Genomic DNA, 19187 nt, shown 5'->3' on the forward strand with positions numbered 1-19187 from the left:
AAACAAAAATGAGTGCAAGGGAAACTAGGGAGAGCTGAATAATATCTGTAATGTGAACTACAGGGTAAACTATTAGCTATGTAGTGCAGCAGTGCTCCAAAACGTGTTCACTGAGTGCAATGGGTGTGCCACAATGATGGAGGAGGTTGATGGTGTGGGAGGAGTGGGGGGGGGGGGGCAGGGTGAGGGGTATACAGTAACCTCTTATATTTTTTAACGTAATATTTTTTGTGTGTGATGTATATATCTTCAAAAACATACTATTTACAAAAATGATGGGATGGAGTGGTGGGGAGTGGGGTATATGCGAACTTCATGTTTTTTATGTTTTTTAAAATGTTTTTTAATGTAATGTTCTTTGTGATCTATTAACTTTAATTTTAAAAGTATAAAAAAATATATCCTGATGATGGTATTGTACTGTGGCTTTACAAGATGTTCCCATTGGGGAAAATGAAGCAAAGGGTCTATGGGATCTCTCTGTATTATTTCTTAAAACTACACATGCATCTATAGTTATCTCAAATTTTTAAAAATAAAAATAAAACAAATACACCTCTGGATTAAGGGGCCAGATAAAGAGAATGAGATCCTGGACTTTGAGCTTGATACCAAGATTGGATAAGACTTTGGGGATCTTGGGATGGAAGTGAGGGTGTTTTCAGGTGGGAGGGACATGAAAAATTGAGACCAAAATGGCAGACAGTAGTAGATTAAGTGATTGGCCCCAGTTCTTCCCTTGTCTCTGTCCCCACATCCTTTGCCATGTCACTTCATAGCTCTTCCCACTATAGTCAGAGGATTCCTCCACCCTTTGACTTGGGCCCTGGATATTAGCAAGTACAATGCAAACAGAGACCCAAAATATGTTTGCATGGATAACCTGGAACCAATGTCACCTGAGCTGAGCCTCCATCAGCAATTGCCTCTAACTGCTTGGTTTGCCTATCCTAGTCCTTGTCCTACTCTTCATACTGTTTTATATCTTCTGTGCCTTGGCTCTTACAATTCTCTTTGCTAAAATACATTTCCAGCTTTCTCTTCCTCAATAATTCTCATTACCCCTTTAATATTTTGCTAAAGTGCACATTTCCCTGGAAGCATGCCTTGAGCCCCCAGGCTGGTGTAAGGCTAATCACTCTGTGCCTCCATAGAAGCTCTGGTTACCTTTATCTTATCACTTACCATATTAGATGAAAACTGCTCACCTCACTCCCCGACCCTTGACTCTAAACTCCCTGAGGATGAGGTCATGTCTTATTCATCATTTTAGCATAAAGGACTAGGTCAGTCATCCTTTAATCCCTTGTTTCCTTGTCCAACATATCTAATCCATCTGTAAGTCATGTGGCCCCTATCTCCTAAACATTCTCTCAAAGTCATCCACCTCACTCAATTTTTATTGGAACCATAAAATCAAAGCTATCATTACCTCTGACCTGCACCATTACAGTAGCCTCTTACTGGGCCTCTCTAGGTCCATCTACACACTCCCACACTCCACATCCCATCATCCCCATTTGTTCTTTTTATTGCAGTCATGGTAATCTTTGCAAAATATAAAGGTGATCATGTTCCAGACTTTAATGGCATCTCACTGGTTTTTGGACCACAGCTCATTCCCTTACACCTAAAGTCCTCCTTTGTAGTTTAGCCTTGTCCTACCTCTATGATCTATTATCACTCATCCAGTGCTCTTTTGTATTCCAGCTACAACGGCCCTCAATTAGATCTAGAAAATGACTTTGCACAACCCTGCCTAACAATTTGGACACAAGCAGTTGCCCTGTTGAGAGTATTTCACCCCCTCCATTATTTCATCCCTTTAAGAGCTAGCCTTCCTTCTCATACTAGTCTAGGAGTCACTTGGGCCTCCTTGATGCCTTAATTTGGGTCAAGTTCCCTTTAATTGTTTTCCTAGTTCTATGCTTCTTTCCTTCAAAATAATCATCTCAGTTCATGTTTCATATTTGTTGGCAACTATTTCTGGTATATCTGCATCTAGTTTTCTTAAAAATGGGTTTTATTATAGTCATTTTTAACATGAACTGAGTAGAGAGAAAATAATGAACCCTCATGCTTCCTTCTCCCTGTTTTACCGATTATGAATGTATGGACACTTTAATCATTTATACTGCCCCATGTTATCCCTAAATATCACAATATCAAGGCTCACTTTAATGTGCATATCTAAAAAATAAGGACTTCCTTTCTTTAAAAAGTATATTCACAAAACATTTTCATAATCTCACACTTCCAAAAATTAATAATACTTTCTTAAAATTATTAAATAGCCAGTCAATATTCCAATATTGTACAAGATTTTTAAAATAATTTATTATCTTTCATTATTTCTATAAGTTAGGAACTTAGGAACAGCTTGGCTGGGTGAGTTCTGCCCACTCCCCACCCCAGATGGCTCCCTCATCTGTTTGCTCGTTGTTTGCGCTTGTTGTCTACGTGTTGTTTTTGCTCATTGTGTTTGTTTTGTTTTTGTTGCTCGTTGTCTGCTCATTGTCTGTTTGTGTTTTCTTTAGGGGGCACCAGGAACTGAACCTGGGACCTCCCACGTGGGAAGCGGGTGTGCAACTGCTTAAGCCACATCCACTCCCTATTGTACAAGATTTTGATTTTAAGTCTGACTCCCTCATCCTGAGAACAAAGGCAGTCAGCCCAGGACAATGCATGACACACAGTAAATACTCCACAAATGTTGTTGAATACATGATTGAATGAATGAACAGTTGCTCAACAAATATTGATGAAAAGAGCTGACACAGAGTTGAAGGAAGCCTGGGAGCACCTTTGGAGAAAAACAGTTAAACAAGCTGCCATTCATATGAGCCAAACCTCCTCTTCATGCCACATTCTTGGGTCTTGGGGCAAGATGGCATGCTGGGACAGACTCGGAGCCAAGGAGGGGTATCAAAGCTTTGCCCCCTCAGGTTTGGTGCACCCTGTTCTCACTTGAACAAGATGAAGGTAAGATGTCAGTAGGTGTCCCATCATTATGGAGCTTTACTTTCTTTTGTCCCATTCTTTTCTCTTGCCCATTCCCAAAAAGCAATGGGCATCTTCAAGTAGGAAACATCAGTCAAATGTAGCAGAAACTGTGTACTACAGGGGTTAGCCTTTTGGCGGGAAGCTCAGTACTTCTGTACTGGCCCTTGACTATCAGCTAGGTGTTTTATTAAGTAGCTTATGTTTTATTTCATCTCAGGACTGATGGAGTGAACATGTATAGCCAAATTTCATCAGGGAGGAAATTTCTGATGCTTATTATTTCTTCTAATTTCTTGCATTCAAAAAATATATATACCTATATAATTTTTGTTATAAAAATAATGCTTCATCCTATTTGTTATTTTCCAGTCTTTTATAAGCAGTTTTCCATGTTATTAAAATTTCTTGGTACACATAATCTTTTATTCAGGAATATTCTATTAAGTGGTATTTCCAAACTTTATTTGTTGAATATTTAGGTTGTTTTAAGTTCTAAATTATTATAGATAATGCTTAGATAAACAACTTTGGACATAAAGCATTTTCTGCATCAACAACTCATTTCCTTAAGGTAGATTCCCAGAAGGAGAAAGACTAGGTCAGAGCTATACATGCATATTACCAACATGCAATGGCTTAGAAAACATTGTTGTTTGCTTTAAAATTAATTTGCCTTTAAAGTTAATTTAATTTTTGATACCTTTTATTGTTTTTTTTCTGTTGTATAAATAATATGTATTCATTACAGAAATAGTAGACATTATAGATATGAAGCAAGAATGAAATAAAAATTCTGATACCAGCTGCTGATTCAGGGCTTCTCAGCTGTGAGCTAGATGTTGGTCAGTTTGTATTTAAGACTGTTCTATTTCTCTGTTATTTTGTGACTCTGATCAATATTGATTTAATCTTTTGACTGGCTGTTATTCTTGTTTCTCACTCTAATTGTCAGGATAGGTTTATGAAACTAGACATGCATACATATATTCATTTTGCGTCCAATCAGGACTCTGGCTGGAGGTGGGCCAGGTATGTTGGTGTGTCCCCTGGTTTGGTGAGCTTATATCTATAGTATATATATATTTTAAAGGATTATGATACAGCAGTTGGACCCCTGTTATTTTATATTCTCCCAATTATTAACAAAAGTTTAATAAAATAAATGAATAATTTTTTAAATCATGAGAAATTCTAATACCAAATTTAACCACAAGGTTTTATTGTGTAGAAACCCAATATTTCTTTATGCATATAAACAATGAGATTATGCTGTACACACTTACAAACAAGTTTTTTAAGGTTCAAAGAAGAATTATAGAAGGTAACTTTTGATAAGGATTTATTTCAGGGGTTCATACATTACTTTTGGACAGAATTCATCTCAAGTCACCTCTAAGTCTTCTTTTATACCTAGCCCCAATTTAAATAATTTGCCTAGCACTCATGTACAGAGGCCTTTACCAATCGTATCAAGAGAGTAATAAGATTTGCTTCACTCCTATCAGGCAAATTACCAAGCAAAGGACTAATTCAGGCTACTATAGCATACAAAAGGGTGAGTATATTCTAGAAATGTCTTTTTCACTGGTGATATATATACCATTCAGTATAACATATTTTTGTAATCCACCTCATTCACTTAACACTGAGTCTTCAATACTAATTTTTGGTACATGATGTACCAAAAATTATTTAACCAGTCTTCTATAAGTGGATATCAGATTGCATCAAATTTTGGGTTATACTTTTTTAAATTAAAGAAAAGAGAAACTTTGTAGTAAAAATTTTAAATCTTATTTGTTATATTGTTCAAGTTTATTCATTATGTACTCTCCTAACTGATTTGGAAGTAATAAATTCTTTCTTCCAGTAATCTTTAAATTTAAAAAATCAATTATACTAAGAATATATAGTTGATATTTTAAAATTGTGTTTCTTATAATAAATTGGTTTCATAAAGAAGCATTTAATCTGACTCCTCAGATTGGGGCCCTCTTATTTTAACCTTCTGAAACTTTTCAGATGTCTTGGAATTTTTTTCCTACTAATTTATGGATGGTAAAGTTGAAAGGAAACAATACATATACATCTGAAATATGTGTTATTTGTTGTTGCATCTTATTATTTTTGTTTATTTATTTGCTTATTTATAATTGGCCCCCAAATCAGAATTCAAATTATAAGCAGAGATTAAACAGTGCTACAGTCATAGAGTGCTCTGGAAGATCTGTATAGAATGTTTCATTCCCATATTTTTTGTTTATTCTGAAGTCATCTGAGGCAATCTTGTCAATTTAGCTTACTGGCTTTTGTTAAGTGCTGGCTGCAACTTTAAGCTCACTTACCTTTTCTTTCGCTTCCTGTGGTGGTTTGAAACTGTATGTACCCCAGAAAATCACGTTCTTGAAGCTAATCTATTCCTGTGAATATAAACCTACTGTAAGTAGGATCTTTTGATTAGATTACCTCAGTTAAGGTGCAGCCCAGGGTGGGTCTTAATTCTCACGCTGGTGTCCTTTATAAGAAAATAAAATTCAGAGAGAGAAAAGCCATGGAAGCAAGAAGCTGAAAGCAATGAAACCTGAAAGAGAAGGAAGAGACCAGCAGGCACTGCCATGCCTTGCCATGTGAAAGATGAATCCCAGATAGTTGGCATGTGGACTTGAGAGAGAGAAAGCATCATCTGATGATGCCTTGGTCTGGACATTTTTCTCAGCCTCAAAACTGTAAGCTTGTAAACTAATAAATTCCCACTGTTAAAAGAAAACCCATTTTACGATATCTGCTTCTGGCAACCTAGCAGACTAAAACAACTCCAGGATCTGCACTAAGGGATATCTGAAAGTTCTATCATAGGCTTGTTTTCCCTTATAACGTGTTCCCTATTCCCCATCCTAACTTCTTGTCCTTAGTGCTTCATGCCTATGGTTGTTATGAGGGTTCTGCCCAGGGATTATCTATTTGCCCCCAAGGAGGCTTTCCTTTACATGCACTAGTTCACAAGGTAGTTGATTCTTCTCTCAGTCCTAGCACAGGCTGGCCTTTATATACATCATGCAAAGTGATTGCCAAATGGACGACATCTATCCCTGGTTTCATTTTCCAAAATTTTACATTCTATGATCCTTTCAAGGTGACCCTGAAAGTAGGCAAGACAAATATATGCTTTCCACAAGAGATGAAAGTTTCCCTACTTCTTTTTTTTTTTAAGATTTATTTATTTATTTATTTCTCCCCCGCCCCACTTGTCTGTTCTCTGTGTCTATTTGCTGCGTCGTCTTCTTTGTCTGCTTCTGTTGTCAGCGGCACTGGAATCTGTGTTTCTTTTTGTTGCATCATCTTGTTGTGTCAGCTCTCCATGTGTGCAGCGCCATTCCTGAGCAGGCTGCACTTTCTTTCGTGCTGGGAGGCTCTCCTTATGGAGCACACTCCTAGCACTTGGGGCTCCCCTACGTGATGGACACCCCTGCATGGCACGGCACTCTTTGAGCGTACCAGCACTGCTCATGGGCCAGCTCCACACGGGTCAAGGAGGCCCGGGGTTTGAACCGCGGACCTCCTATGTAGTAGAGATGAACGCCTTAACCACTGGGTCAAGTCCGCTTCCTGGTTTCCCTACTTCTTGTTTTCACTTCTTCCTTTTAGTATGAGTTGACACCTTGGGATTTAAATGCTGGTGACAGACTTGGGTTCATTTCCCAACTACACTGTTTTCTGGCTATGAATCATTTAATTCCTTGAAACCTCAGTTTTCTTATCCCCCAAAAGAGGATAATAAGAAGAGATAATGTTATCATCTAGTAAATTCTTAGTAAATGTTAGCTATATATCTTGTCACTTTCCCTCTTCACTTCTCCAATGTCATTTCTTTTTCTTTCCTCTCCCTCCTTATTTTTTCTTCTGTATTACCTTCTTTTCTTTCCTCAACTTTTATGTTCTTATTTCTAAGCATCAAATTTAGTAAAAATAGATTGGAAAGTAGATTTATTTGCTGGATTGTTTTTCTCAGCTAATTTTGTTCTAATATTTGAATTTTTAGAATTGACATAGTTATTAGTAGCCATGGTTTCTTAGAATATAGCACCAAAAGCATAAGCAACAAAAGATAAAAAGAGATAAATTAGATATCACCAAAATTTAAAACTTTTGTGCTTCAAAGGAAATCAACAAGAAAATGAAAAGACAACACACAGAATGAGAAAAAAACATCTGCAATTCATCTACCTAAAAAAGAACAGTTATCTGGAATATATAAAGAACTCTTACAATTCAACAGTGAAAAGATAACGCAATTTTAAAAATGGGCAAAGAATTTGAATAGGCATTTCTCCAGAGAAGATATGCAAATGTCCAATAAACACATGAAAAGATGTTCAACATCATTAGTCATTATAGAAATGCAAATCAAAAACATAATGGCTGGAATAAAAAAGACAGACAATAAGTGATGATGAGGATGTGGAAGAATTGGTATCCTCATACATTGTTGATAGAAACGTAAAATGGTGCAGTAACTGTGGAAAACACCCTGGCAGTCTCAAGTGATTAAACATAGAGTTACCATATGACCCAACAATTGTACTCATAAGCATCTACCGAAGAGAAATGAAAACATATGTCCACAAAAAAACTTGTACATGAATGTTTATAGTAGCATTACTCATAACAGCCAGAACGTGGAAACAAACCAAATGTCCCTTAATGGAGCAATGGATTAATAAAATGTGGCATATCTATACAATAGAATATTATCCAGCCATAAAAATGAAGTAATATAATATATTAAATGCAACATGAATGAACGTTAGAAACATCATGCTAAATGAAAGAAACCAGTAACAGAAGACTACATATTGTATGCTTCCATTTATATGTAATGTCCAGAATGGGCAAGTCAAAGAGTCAGAAAATAGATTAGTGACTGCCAGGGTATAAGGGAAAGGGAGAATGGGGAGTGACTACTACTGGATATGAAGTTTTTCCTTGAGCTGGTAAATAATTTCTAAAATTAGATAATGGTGATGGTTGACACAACTCTGTGAATATATGAAAATTCACTTAATTGTACATTTTAAAGGGCTGAATTATATCTTAATGAAAAATAACATGCTATTATAACAATTTGAATAAAATAGACATGTCTAAAGTAACATTGATAATTTCCCTTGATCTCTCTCATTTCCAATTCTGACATAACTACTTTTAACAATTGATATACAAAATAATGGCACCTAATTCTTATTGACCATTATTCATATTGACTATTATCTTATTGCTGATTTAATTGGCATTGCCTTGTCTAATAATGAGCATATATTTGGTGTCCATTTACGTTCCTCATTTCATCAGTGAATTGGCCGTTTTATACTTTGTCCACATTTCTATTGAGCTGTTGTCTTTTGCAAATTAAAAATCTCATTTACATACTAAAGATACTAATCTTTGATTATATATATTATGAATATTTTCTCCTACTTTATCTTTTTATCAAGACTTTGTTTACATAACATTTATATTTTATGGAAACAAATCTGTCCATTTTTTATGGAAAAATTCTGTTTCTTGTCTTGCTTAAGAGAGACCCTTTCTACAGAAAGGTTTTAACAAATATTCACTTACAATTTCCTCTGATATTTTTAATTTACATGAATATTCAATGCATTTGCAAGTTTTGTATATATCATGTCTTGGTTTGTCAGACCTGCTATGACAAATACCATATACTTGCTTAAACAACAAGAATTTATTGTCTCACAGTTTAGAACCTAGAAGTCCAAAATCAAGAGTGTTGACAAGGTCATGCCTTCTCCCAAAGTCAGTAGCATTCTGATCATGGTAGTCCTCTGTGACATGACCATCTGCTTCATTTCTGGTAATATGGACTAAGATCCACCCAGATTCAATTTGACCACATCTTAACTAGTAATAATATCTTCAAAATGTCCTATTTACAAATGGGTTCATACCCACAGGTATGTGGATTAAGATCCAAAAATGTCTTTTATGAGGTATATGTTTCATTTGCTGACATATTACCAGGTAGGTATCCTTCGTTAGTTTATCTCAGATAGCTAGGCAGTTGTCCCAGTGCTATATTGAATATTTTATCATTTTCCCCTTGGCCTCCCTTTATCATATAAGTTTCAATATGAACCTGGCTTTATTTCTGCACTTCCCATTTTGATATATCAGTCTTTTGATTATATTTGCTTTTAATCCAGGGTATTATTAAGTTTTCTCCTGAAGTATATTTATTCTTTTTCAAAAGTTCATTTTAAACATTAATATAATTCACACTCTTATCAAGATTTTTCACCTAGGTTTTACTCTACATTTTACAATTTATTGTTCATCATTGTTTCTTATATTATCTTCCCCTATCCTGAGTTCTTCTTCTGACTTAATTTTCATTTTGTTGAAATGATTCCTCAGGTACATTTAGTGATAGACTTTTTCCCCCTAAATCAATTTTGTTGATACGTAGTCACAAAGCATACAATCCATCCAATGTGTACAATCAATGGTACTTGGTATAATTATGTAGTTGTGCACTCATCACTTCAGTCATTATTAGAGCATTTTCATTACTCCACTAATAATAATAAACCAAAAAACAGACAAGCAAACAAAAAGCTCTACCCTTAACAATCACTTCTCAATCTTTCTATCTTTCCTCGCCGTATGTAGCAGCTATTCGGTTTCCATCTCTCTAATTTATTTGTATGTATATTTTGTATAGATGGAGTCAAGCAATATAGAGTACTTTTTCATATTTTTTGAATGTAATATTAAAAAAATAAAGACAAAAAAAAGAAAAAAGAAAAGAAAAAGAAAAAAAATAAAGTACTTTTTGTCTAGTTTCTTTCATTTAGTGTATTTCGTTTTTTACCCTTAAAGCAAGATTATTGATATATTACTATACACTCTCCCATAGTTTGCTTTGGTTGTATTTTTGCCTGATATTAACATTTTGTGACATTAAAATACATTTGTTCAGTTTCAAAAAAAAAAATCTTATATATGCAATATTACCGAAACTCATATCTCACAAGAGGTTTTGCTGTGCTATACAGTCCCATGTCACATTTTTTAGCTTTACTTCTAGTAATATACATGATCTTAGACTTTCCCTTTCAACTGTTGTCATACCTATATGTTAGCCCTGCTAGTTACAAACATTATGATGTGCATTCACCATTTCTACTCATTTCCAAAGATTTATAAACAACCTTTTTAGCAGTTCTGCACAGATTAACCCTAAGCTTTCCATTCTCTAACTTCACTCTCTTTTTTGGTGACCTATATTCTAGTTATTAACTCCATGACTTTACACAATATATGTAGTTCATCTTAGCACAATCATACAGTATTTAAACTTTTGTGCCTGGCTTGCTTCACTCAACATAACATCCTCCAGTTTCATCCAAGTCATCATATGCTTCATGACTTTGTTTCTTCCTACAGCTGCCTAATATTCCATTGTAGATATACAATAAAATTTGTTTATCCTTTCATTGGTTGATGGAGACATGGGTTTTTTCCATTTTGGCAATTGTGAATAATGCCATTTAGTGATAGATTTTGAGTAATATATTTTATGAATTTCTGTATATCTGAAAATGTTCTCTCTGTCCTCCTCATATGAAAGGTATCTTCACTTGTTAGAGAAAGATTGGATTTTAAAAGTGTGTACACATTCTTCCACTATCTAATTAACTTCTAGGTTTATAGTAGAGAAATCTGATACTGAATTTCTTTTTTATGTAAGTAACCTCTTTGATTTTCTGTTTGTAGAATTGTCTCTTTAACTTTGTCTTGGTTTAGGTAATTCACCAGCTTGAATCTAGTCATTACTTTTATTTTTCTTTAATCATAACTAGGACCTGGTGAGTTATAGTATTCATAAAATTCCAGTCTTGAGAAGTGGATTTGGCTCAACTGATAGAGCGTCCATCTACCATATGGGAGGTGCAGGGTTCAAACCCAGGGCCTCCTTATCCATGTGGTGAGCTGGCCCACGTGCAGTGCTGATGCACACAAGGAGTGCCGTGCCACACAGGGGTGTCCCCTATGTAAGAGAGCCCCACATGCAAGGAGTGTGCCCCATAAGAGAGCCACCCCACACAAAAAAAGCACAGCCTGCCCAGGAGTGGTGCCACATACACAGAGAGATGATGCAGCAAGATGACACAACAAAAAGAGACACAGATTCCCAGTGCTGCTGACAAGAATGCAAGTGGACACAGAAAGAACACAAGTGAATGGGCACAGAGAGCAGACAATGGAGGAGGGAGGGGAAGGAGAGAGAAATAAATACAAAATAAATATTTTTTAAAAAATTCCAGTCTATCTTTGGTTCATATAAGTTTTTTTTTTCAATTTCTTTTATTACCACTTCTTTATCATCTATTCCTTTTTCACTTTCTATGTTCCTAAGTATTCAGATATTAGGTATCCTGGATCTGTCCTCCATAGTTCTTAACTTTTTATAGTTCCCTTTGTTTGTTTGGTTTGAATTTTGTTCTGTGCTGTGTGCTAATTTCTATATTTGATTTTTTTTTAGACTTTGATTTACTTTTCATCAGCAACCGCTCTCGTTTTAAATTGCTGTTTTTAGAGTTTAAATTCTAATTATATTTTATATCCAGAAAGTCTTTTATTATTGTTGTTTTATTGTAAAGCCATTTCATAACTCCCCCCCCAAGACGGCTCCCTCATCTATTTGCTTATTGTTTTTGTTCATTTTTTGTGCTTGTTGTCTGCTTGTTGTTTTTTGCTCACTGTCTGCTCATTGTCTGTTTTGTTTTGTATTTCTTTAGGAGGTACAAGGAACCAAACCTGGGACCTCCCATGTGGAAGGCAGGGGCTCAACTGCTTGAGCCACATCTGCTCCCTGCTTGTTTGTTTTTGCTCGTTTTCTGCTCATTGCTTACTCACTGTTTTTTGCTCATTGTCTGCTCATTGTTTTTGCTTGATGTCTGCTTGTTTGTTTGTTTTTTCCTTTGGTTCATTAGAAGGCACCTGGAACCTCCCATGTAGGAGGCAGGTGCTTAACTTCTTGAGCCACATCTGCTCCCATTTCATAACTTTTTAATTTAAATTTTCTTCTGTTTGTATCAGTCATTCTGCCTTGACAGGAACCATCTTTCTCACCTGGCTTGGTCTCCTTCCTTTAGTTTCTGAGTCCTTTTGGATGAAATGGCATTTTTCATTTTACTTACATCAGTAGAAACAGTATATTATGCTGTTATGGTGTCTCAGACAGTGGAGAAACTGTCAAATAATAGAAAATAGGGTAAGTGTTTTGTTCTAGCAGGAGAGCATCAAATGAGCTGGTATTTTGGGGCCTGCCAATGCATGGATGGAAAGGAAATGAAGTAGAGGGTGTTTTGCTCTCAGGCTTCTCCAGGTGTAAGCAAAATATTTTAGTCCTCCTCTAACTCCAAAACTAGGAGCAGTCAACCCATTAGGGTGGTTCCCCCCAGACATAGTTCCTGCACAGAGTTATTCAGGTAACCAAAGATCAACTCCAGGGGGTGCCATTCATCTTCACACCAGTCCATGTAGATGTTGCTTCCCGGAGTGATGCATTGCACAACCGTGTATATGTGTGTGTGTGTGTGTGTAAGGGGGGAGGGGTGGAGACACAATGGCTCTGCCCCAGGACTGCCACCATCAAACCCTTCAGTGAGGACCACAGACAGCATGAGAGCTGTCCACATGCTGATTCACTTCCCAATTCCATCCTCATGCTGGCAACAAGGTTGGCATTTGCCCAACCTCTGCCAGAAAGGCAAGCCTTCTTCCAGCACACTGTCTTTGGTCCTTCCTACTCCTCACCCCTTCGTTACAAAAATAGCACCGATTCTCTCTCACCAACATCTCAGACCCCAATGCACTTGCACCTTTGTGCCTCAAGAGTGGGCTAAACTTATTTTAATATCTGAGCGGCCTCAACAGATTTGTGAGGGAGAGAGGGCCATGGGTAGGTATCCAAGGTGCCATCTTCCTTGAATGCCTCAAAGATTAGATAGCGCTCCAGACAGAGGAAAAGATCCACACTCTGTTTATTTTTCATGTTCAGATCTTTCCATGGGCCACTAGGTTGGGATAGTATTCTTGGAGATTTTCATTATTCTAAACATTTTCTGTCCTAAATAGAAGAAATGACACTGAACAGAACATCATTTGGCTGTGTTTTGGCTGTCCATGCAAATATCTAGCTTACTTAAAACTTTTGAATATATTATTAGAAAAAGACCTTAGCCAAAGAGCATAGCTGACTAGTCTTTTATTCTTAAAGAACTAGACTGTGGAAGTGAAATAATGAAAAATGCCATTTCATACAAAAGGACTCAGCAACTAAAGAAAGGAGACCAAGCCAGGTGAGAAAGATGGCTCCTGTCAAGGCACAAAGCCTGATTTAAACAGAAGAAAAGTTAATTTACTTTGTAAATTATGTCTCTTAAGAAACCTTCTTTCCTCCAAAAGTCTTACTGTGGTAGATTGAATTATGCACCCCAACAAAAGACACGTTCTTAATCTTAATCTGTGTTCCTATGGGTGTGAACTCATTGTAAATAGCACCTTTTGAGGATGTTATTTTTAGGTAAGGTGAGGTACATCTGTATCCAGGTAGGCTGAAATCCTTATTAGCAGAGGCCTTAGAAAGAGGAGTCAGAGAAGGCCACAACAAGAAGAGAGAAGTTTGCAGATACAGAAGAGCAGACACAAGGAGAGATAGATCACCTTATGACAAGAGGTGAGGATTCAAACCGAGAAACCCCAATAATTACTTCAAGTCAGCACCAGAATTCTACAGACTTCTGGGAGAATGTGTGGCTTTGTCAATGCCTTAATTTTGGGTGTATAACCTCCAAAACTGTGAGCTAATAAATTTTGTTGTTTTAGCCAACCCATTATTTGATATTTGTCATAACAGCCTGACAAACTAAGACTCTTATTGTTTGCCTATTTAAGTGAAACACATGGAGGATGGACTATGTTTCAGAGTTTAATATGATCTGTATCACTTTGGCATGAATGTTGTCCCAGAATTAATTTACTAAGCATATTTCATATTCTTAGCCTTATCACTTCTAGTCTCACTTTTTTCCTTCCTCCTAAATAGCATGTAATCTTCCATCTATACATGGATAATACACTTTCCCACTTTGCAGGGCAATGCCTAAGTCAGTCGATATAATAACTAATGTACTTGAGTTTAGACTGAATTTAATCCTAACTCTTCATTCTTATTCATTCATCAAGATTCAGGTGAAGTCACCTGCTGAGAAAGCTTTCTTGGTGATGCCAGCTCACTCTGATCTCTGTGTTCTCTAATTTTCCTTGTACTTGACTAAACAAGGTACCAACACCTTTTTCTGTAAAGAGCCAGATAGTAAATATTTTAGGCTTTGTAGGCTATATGGTCTCTTATAATTATTCAGCTCTGCCACAGTAGCAGGAAAGGCACCATAGACAATACATAAACGAGTGAGGGTGGCTGGGATCCAATACACCTTTATATATGAACACTGAAATTTGAATTTTATATAATTTTCACAGATCACAAAATATTATTATCTTTTGATGTTTTTTCAACCATTAAAAATGTAAAATCTAATCTATTCTTAACACACAAGCTGTCCAGAATCAGGCTTTGGGACAAATTTGGTCCTTGATCCACAGTTTTGCCTACCATTGGTTTAGACTAATGTTCACTACTGATGCATGATATATGACTTGTTCATAGATCCGTGTATTGTATTTTTCCAAGTAGACTATCATTTTCACATACAAAAGATGGTTGTCCTATTCTTCCAGGTCTTCCAAAGACCTAGCCTGATGCTCATATAGTATCTGCTCAAAAATGAATACTGATTTATTTCAGACAACTCTTCAGGATCTTGTATCTTGTTAGGATAAAGTATCTGACTGAGGGCAAAATATGAAGACCCCTAAATTGTTAGAAAGATGGAATAATCAACAAGAATTACAAAAATATGTTGGTGTACTTAGGGCTTATTCTCTCAATCTTGTTCTTCATATTCTAACAGAGGAGAAACCATTACCTATTATGTAAATTGGGATATATATTTCCTTACATAAATAAAAAGAGATATTAAAAGTCACTTGTGATTACAGAAAGGGTCAAGGCCCCCTATAAGTTTTGACTAAATTATCATCTAGGTGTGATTGGTCTTTGGCATTTTCCCACATTAGCAATCGTCTAACTATGGAAGCACATTGTCTCAGGCATCTGTTTAATCTCCAAGAAGTCCAGCACCTTTCCCCAATTTTCTGTGATGGATAGTTTTATGTATCAACTTGGCTGGGCTATAAGTAGCCAGTTTTTCAATTTAACACTAATCTAGATGTTGCTCTGAAGGTGTTTTGTAGATGTGGTTAACCCTACAACCAGTGGACATTAAATAAAGATTATCATTGATAATCTAGATACTGCCTCATGCAATTTGAAAGGTTTTAAGAGCAAAATTTAAGGTTTCTTTAAGGAAGAAAAATTCTGCCTGTGGATAACACCATCGGTTTCTGCTCAAGAGTTTCCAGCCTGCCAGCCTGCCCTATGAATTTCCAACCTCCGGCCCCACAAATTGTGTAAGCCAATTTCTTGAAATAAATCTCTCTATGCTTAGACACACATGCATGTGTGTGTACCTGTGCACACACACACACACAAATATGTTACTCTATTGGAACCCTGATGATATTCTATCCATTAGGTGGGAGCTCTAGTCTAGATCTTTTTCTTCAATTTTTTTTTCTTGCTTGAAACATGTCTGTGAGATGACCTTCTTCCTTGACAGTTTTCAGATATCAAACAGCAATTCTAATTTGCTAATTCCCATTAAACTGAAGACTGTTCATGGGCTCAGAGCATGACCTCCTTGAAGGATCTATAAGCCTAATCCAGAGACTGGCAAACTAACACCAGTGGGCCAGATCTGCCCAGCTGCCTCTTTCTGTAAATCAAATTTTATGGGGACACACGTCCATTTGTTTCCATATTATGTGTGAATGCTTTCACACTACAATGGCAGAGTTGAGTACTTGCAACAGGGACCATATGGCCTGCAACCTAAAGTATTTACTATCAAGCCTTTTGAGGAAAAGTTTGCTGACCCCAACTCTAATCTAACCCACAAGAGCAAGTCTCCAGTGAGATCATGTCAAACCTGATGGCAGATCAGTGGAGGGGATATTCTGGAGCTTGGTAGTCTTTGGGTGGTGCCCCTAATACTGCAAAATGAAAGTGGCCCAAGACAAAAATGGAAGCCCAGCCTGTAAATACTGTTCTATAATGATGAACATGCCAAGCATCTGACACCAAGATAGGTCTGCCACCAACTTCAATTCCAAGCAAACTGTCAGTGTCCATTTCAATCTCTCTGAGTGAGGTAGGAGCCAGGGAGAGAGAGGAGCATGACCTCTGAGAATGACTTTATGAGTTCTGTGGCAGATCCAGCTGTCATGTTACTGGAGCTGCTTTTTGCCTGAGAGCAACACTTCCTTTAGGGCAGAGTAATTTTGCTAGTGGAAGAGGTTTAATTTATAAGCAGTCTAATCTAATTTTCTTTGTTTGGACAGACTGTAATTTGGTGCTAGAAAGAAACTCTTAGAACAGCTTTGTTGTCTTAGCTGACAATTACTCGACTTCAAGTTGCTCTACCTCTGAACCACGTTGTTCATGCATACAAGGCAGATTTATATTCTTTCTCTGGTTAGGTGCTATTTCAAATCAGTGCTTGGGTGGTTGCAACTTAGGCAGACAAGGTAGCTCGTCTAAGTCTACTTAGAGCAAATTAAGCTCGGTACAAGGGAGCAGAACTTTTTAAATCATAGAATAAAAATATATATTACTTCTTTTAGATCCCCTAATTAGAACAGGGAACATATTTAGCAACACCCTGAGATTCTAGAAGAGCTAATTCAGCTCACCAGAAAGAGCAACTTTTCTCAAAGACCAGTGTACTTAGCTTACACCACACAGGACCAGACTCATGGACAGGAGGTGGAGTTTTTAGAATACTGCATTTAATCTAAGTTTGCTTTCTGTTCCATGCACAAGAACCTAACTTGAATAAACCACTGAGCAAGCAACATGAATTTAAGACCATTCTGCCATTCTGTTTTCCTGTCTGTCTAGAAATAGTCCCAACAATCTTTGCAGGAGTAGAAATCAGGCCCATCTGTTTTGGAGATTTGAAAAAGCTTTCCTTGCTCATCAGAGCACTGAGAGTTTTACATAGAGTTCTGAAAAAGCAAGTTGTCTAGGGTCAAGTCAGGCCTTCTTAGATCTTTATTTCTTTTATTTAATAAACTTTGACACAGTGCTTACTAGATGTTAGGCACTGTCTGGGTCCTTGACAAGCACTAAAGTATTTGATCCTCAAATCATCCCTATAATGGTAGGTATAGTTATTAAAATCCAGTTTATATAAGAGAAAACTGAGGCACACATCCTGAGTTATTTGCACAGGGTCACAAAAGTAGGAAATGTCATGGCAAGAATTGGTACTAAGGAAGTCCAGCTCCAGTGTCCAATCTCTTAACCCCTGAGCTATGCTGCCTTTGTACCATCTCCACCAGCATGCCTTGCCATTGAAGATAAATGCTGGAATCACGATGCTCTTCCTTGACTCTTACCCTGATCCACCGAGAGTTCTCCTGCCACATATCTCCTATGGCACTTATCTCTTCCTCTTGACCTCTGAGGATTCTTATGTTGTATTATTAAATAACGTGTAGAATGTATGCTATATGGACTCACCCAGGACAACTAACAAGGAGGTGATGATGACAACCACCATACCAAGGGACCGAGAGAGTCTGCAATTATATGGGACTGAAGCCCCGTCTCCTTTAAAGGTGGAGTAGGCATCACCATCCCGGAATCCTCAGTATTGGGGAACGAACTATGGACTAGAGTGGACTTACTGGTATTCTACTGTAGATTTATTGTACTGCTAGTAATGGAAGAACTTATATCATTGATGTGGAGGCAGTGGCCACTGGAGATTCTGAAGTCAGAGAGAGGGAAAACAGGTGTAATATGGGGGCATTTCGGGACTTGGGAATTGTCCTGAATGACACTGCAATGACAGATAAAGACCATTATATATCTTGCCACAACCTACAGAATTGTGCAGGAGAGAGTGTAAACTACAATGTTAACTATAATCTATGCTTAGTGGCAATCCTCCAAAATATGCTCATCAATTGCAATGAATGTACCACACTAATGAAGGATACTGTTAATGTGAGTAAACATGGGCAGAGTGAGGGGTGAAGCATATGGGAATCCCCTATAATTTTTATGTAACATTTATGTAATCTAAATATCTTTAAAAAATAAAAAAGACGTATGCTATAAATCCCATTTACTCTCTAGATTTCTTGGGGAAGGGTACTAACCCAGCATAATAAATATTAGTATGCTGATTTTTACATTGATCCTTATTGTTCTTGAGATTATTTAGATTCTAAGGATATTTTATTTACTAAAATAGAAGTGCCTTTTGAGATGTGTTTTGCCTGGGATCAGTTTGTTGGTATATTACAAGTATACCCTAAAAGGAGAGGCGAGCTCAGACCAACGTGTTTCAAGGATTGTGTGTTCTTTAATTCCAGTGGCTCTTGGCATTTTCAAGTGGGCATTTGTGGCTTTGATTATCTATCAGTGAACCAACTTCCGCATTTGTAATAACCTTTTTTTCCCATAGCATAAACTAATTAGGTGCTCCATTTTGCTCACTAGCCAAATTTCCTCTCAATGCAATTTTTATTAGTGCCTTTATTCAACATATCATCTCATTTAACTCTCATAACCTGTTATATAGTAATTATTATGACCACTTTGCAGATGAGGAAACTAAGAAAACAAATTGTGTAGTGCTTATTTGCAATGCTGTTTTGGAGACTTGTGAAGGTCTTCACTGAAATTCTGAAGAATATCAAGGTTTTATTACAGTTGGTAATTTATAGATTGAGCTTACCATAAACCATGGATTTTCAATTCTAGCAGTGAAGTTTTCTCTAAGATGAAATCTTACTTGGAACCCCAAAACATAAAGCAAATAAAGTCAGAGCTCATCCAGCTGGGCCTCTGAACACCTCATGGAACAGTCTGAAAACCACTGCTACAGGTCAAGGACAACTACTAA

The sequence above is a fragment of the Dasypus novemcinctus genome, chromosome 7, assembly GCF_030445035.2.
Source record: "Dasypus novemcinctus isolate mDasNov1 chromosome 7, mDasNov1.1.hap2, whole genome shotgun sequence".
Taxonomy (NCBI): Eukaryota; Metazoa; Chordata; class Mammalia; order Cingulata; family Dasypodidae; genus Dasypus; species Dasypus novemcinctus.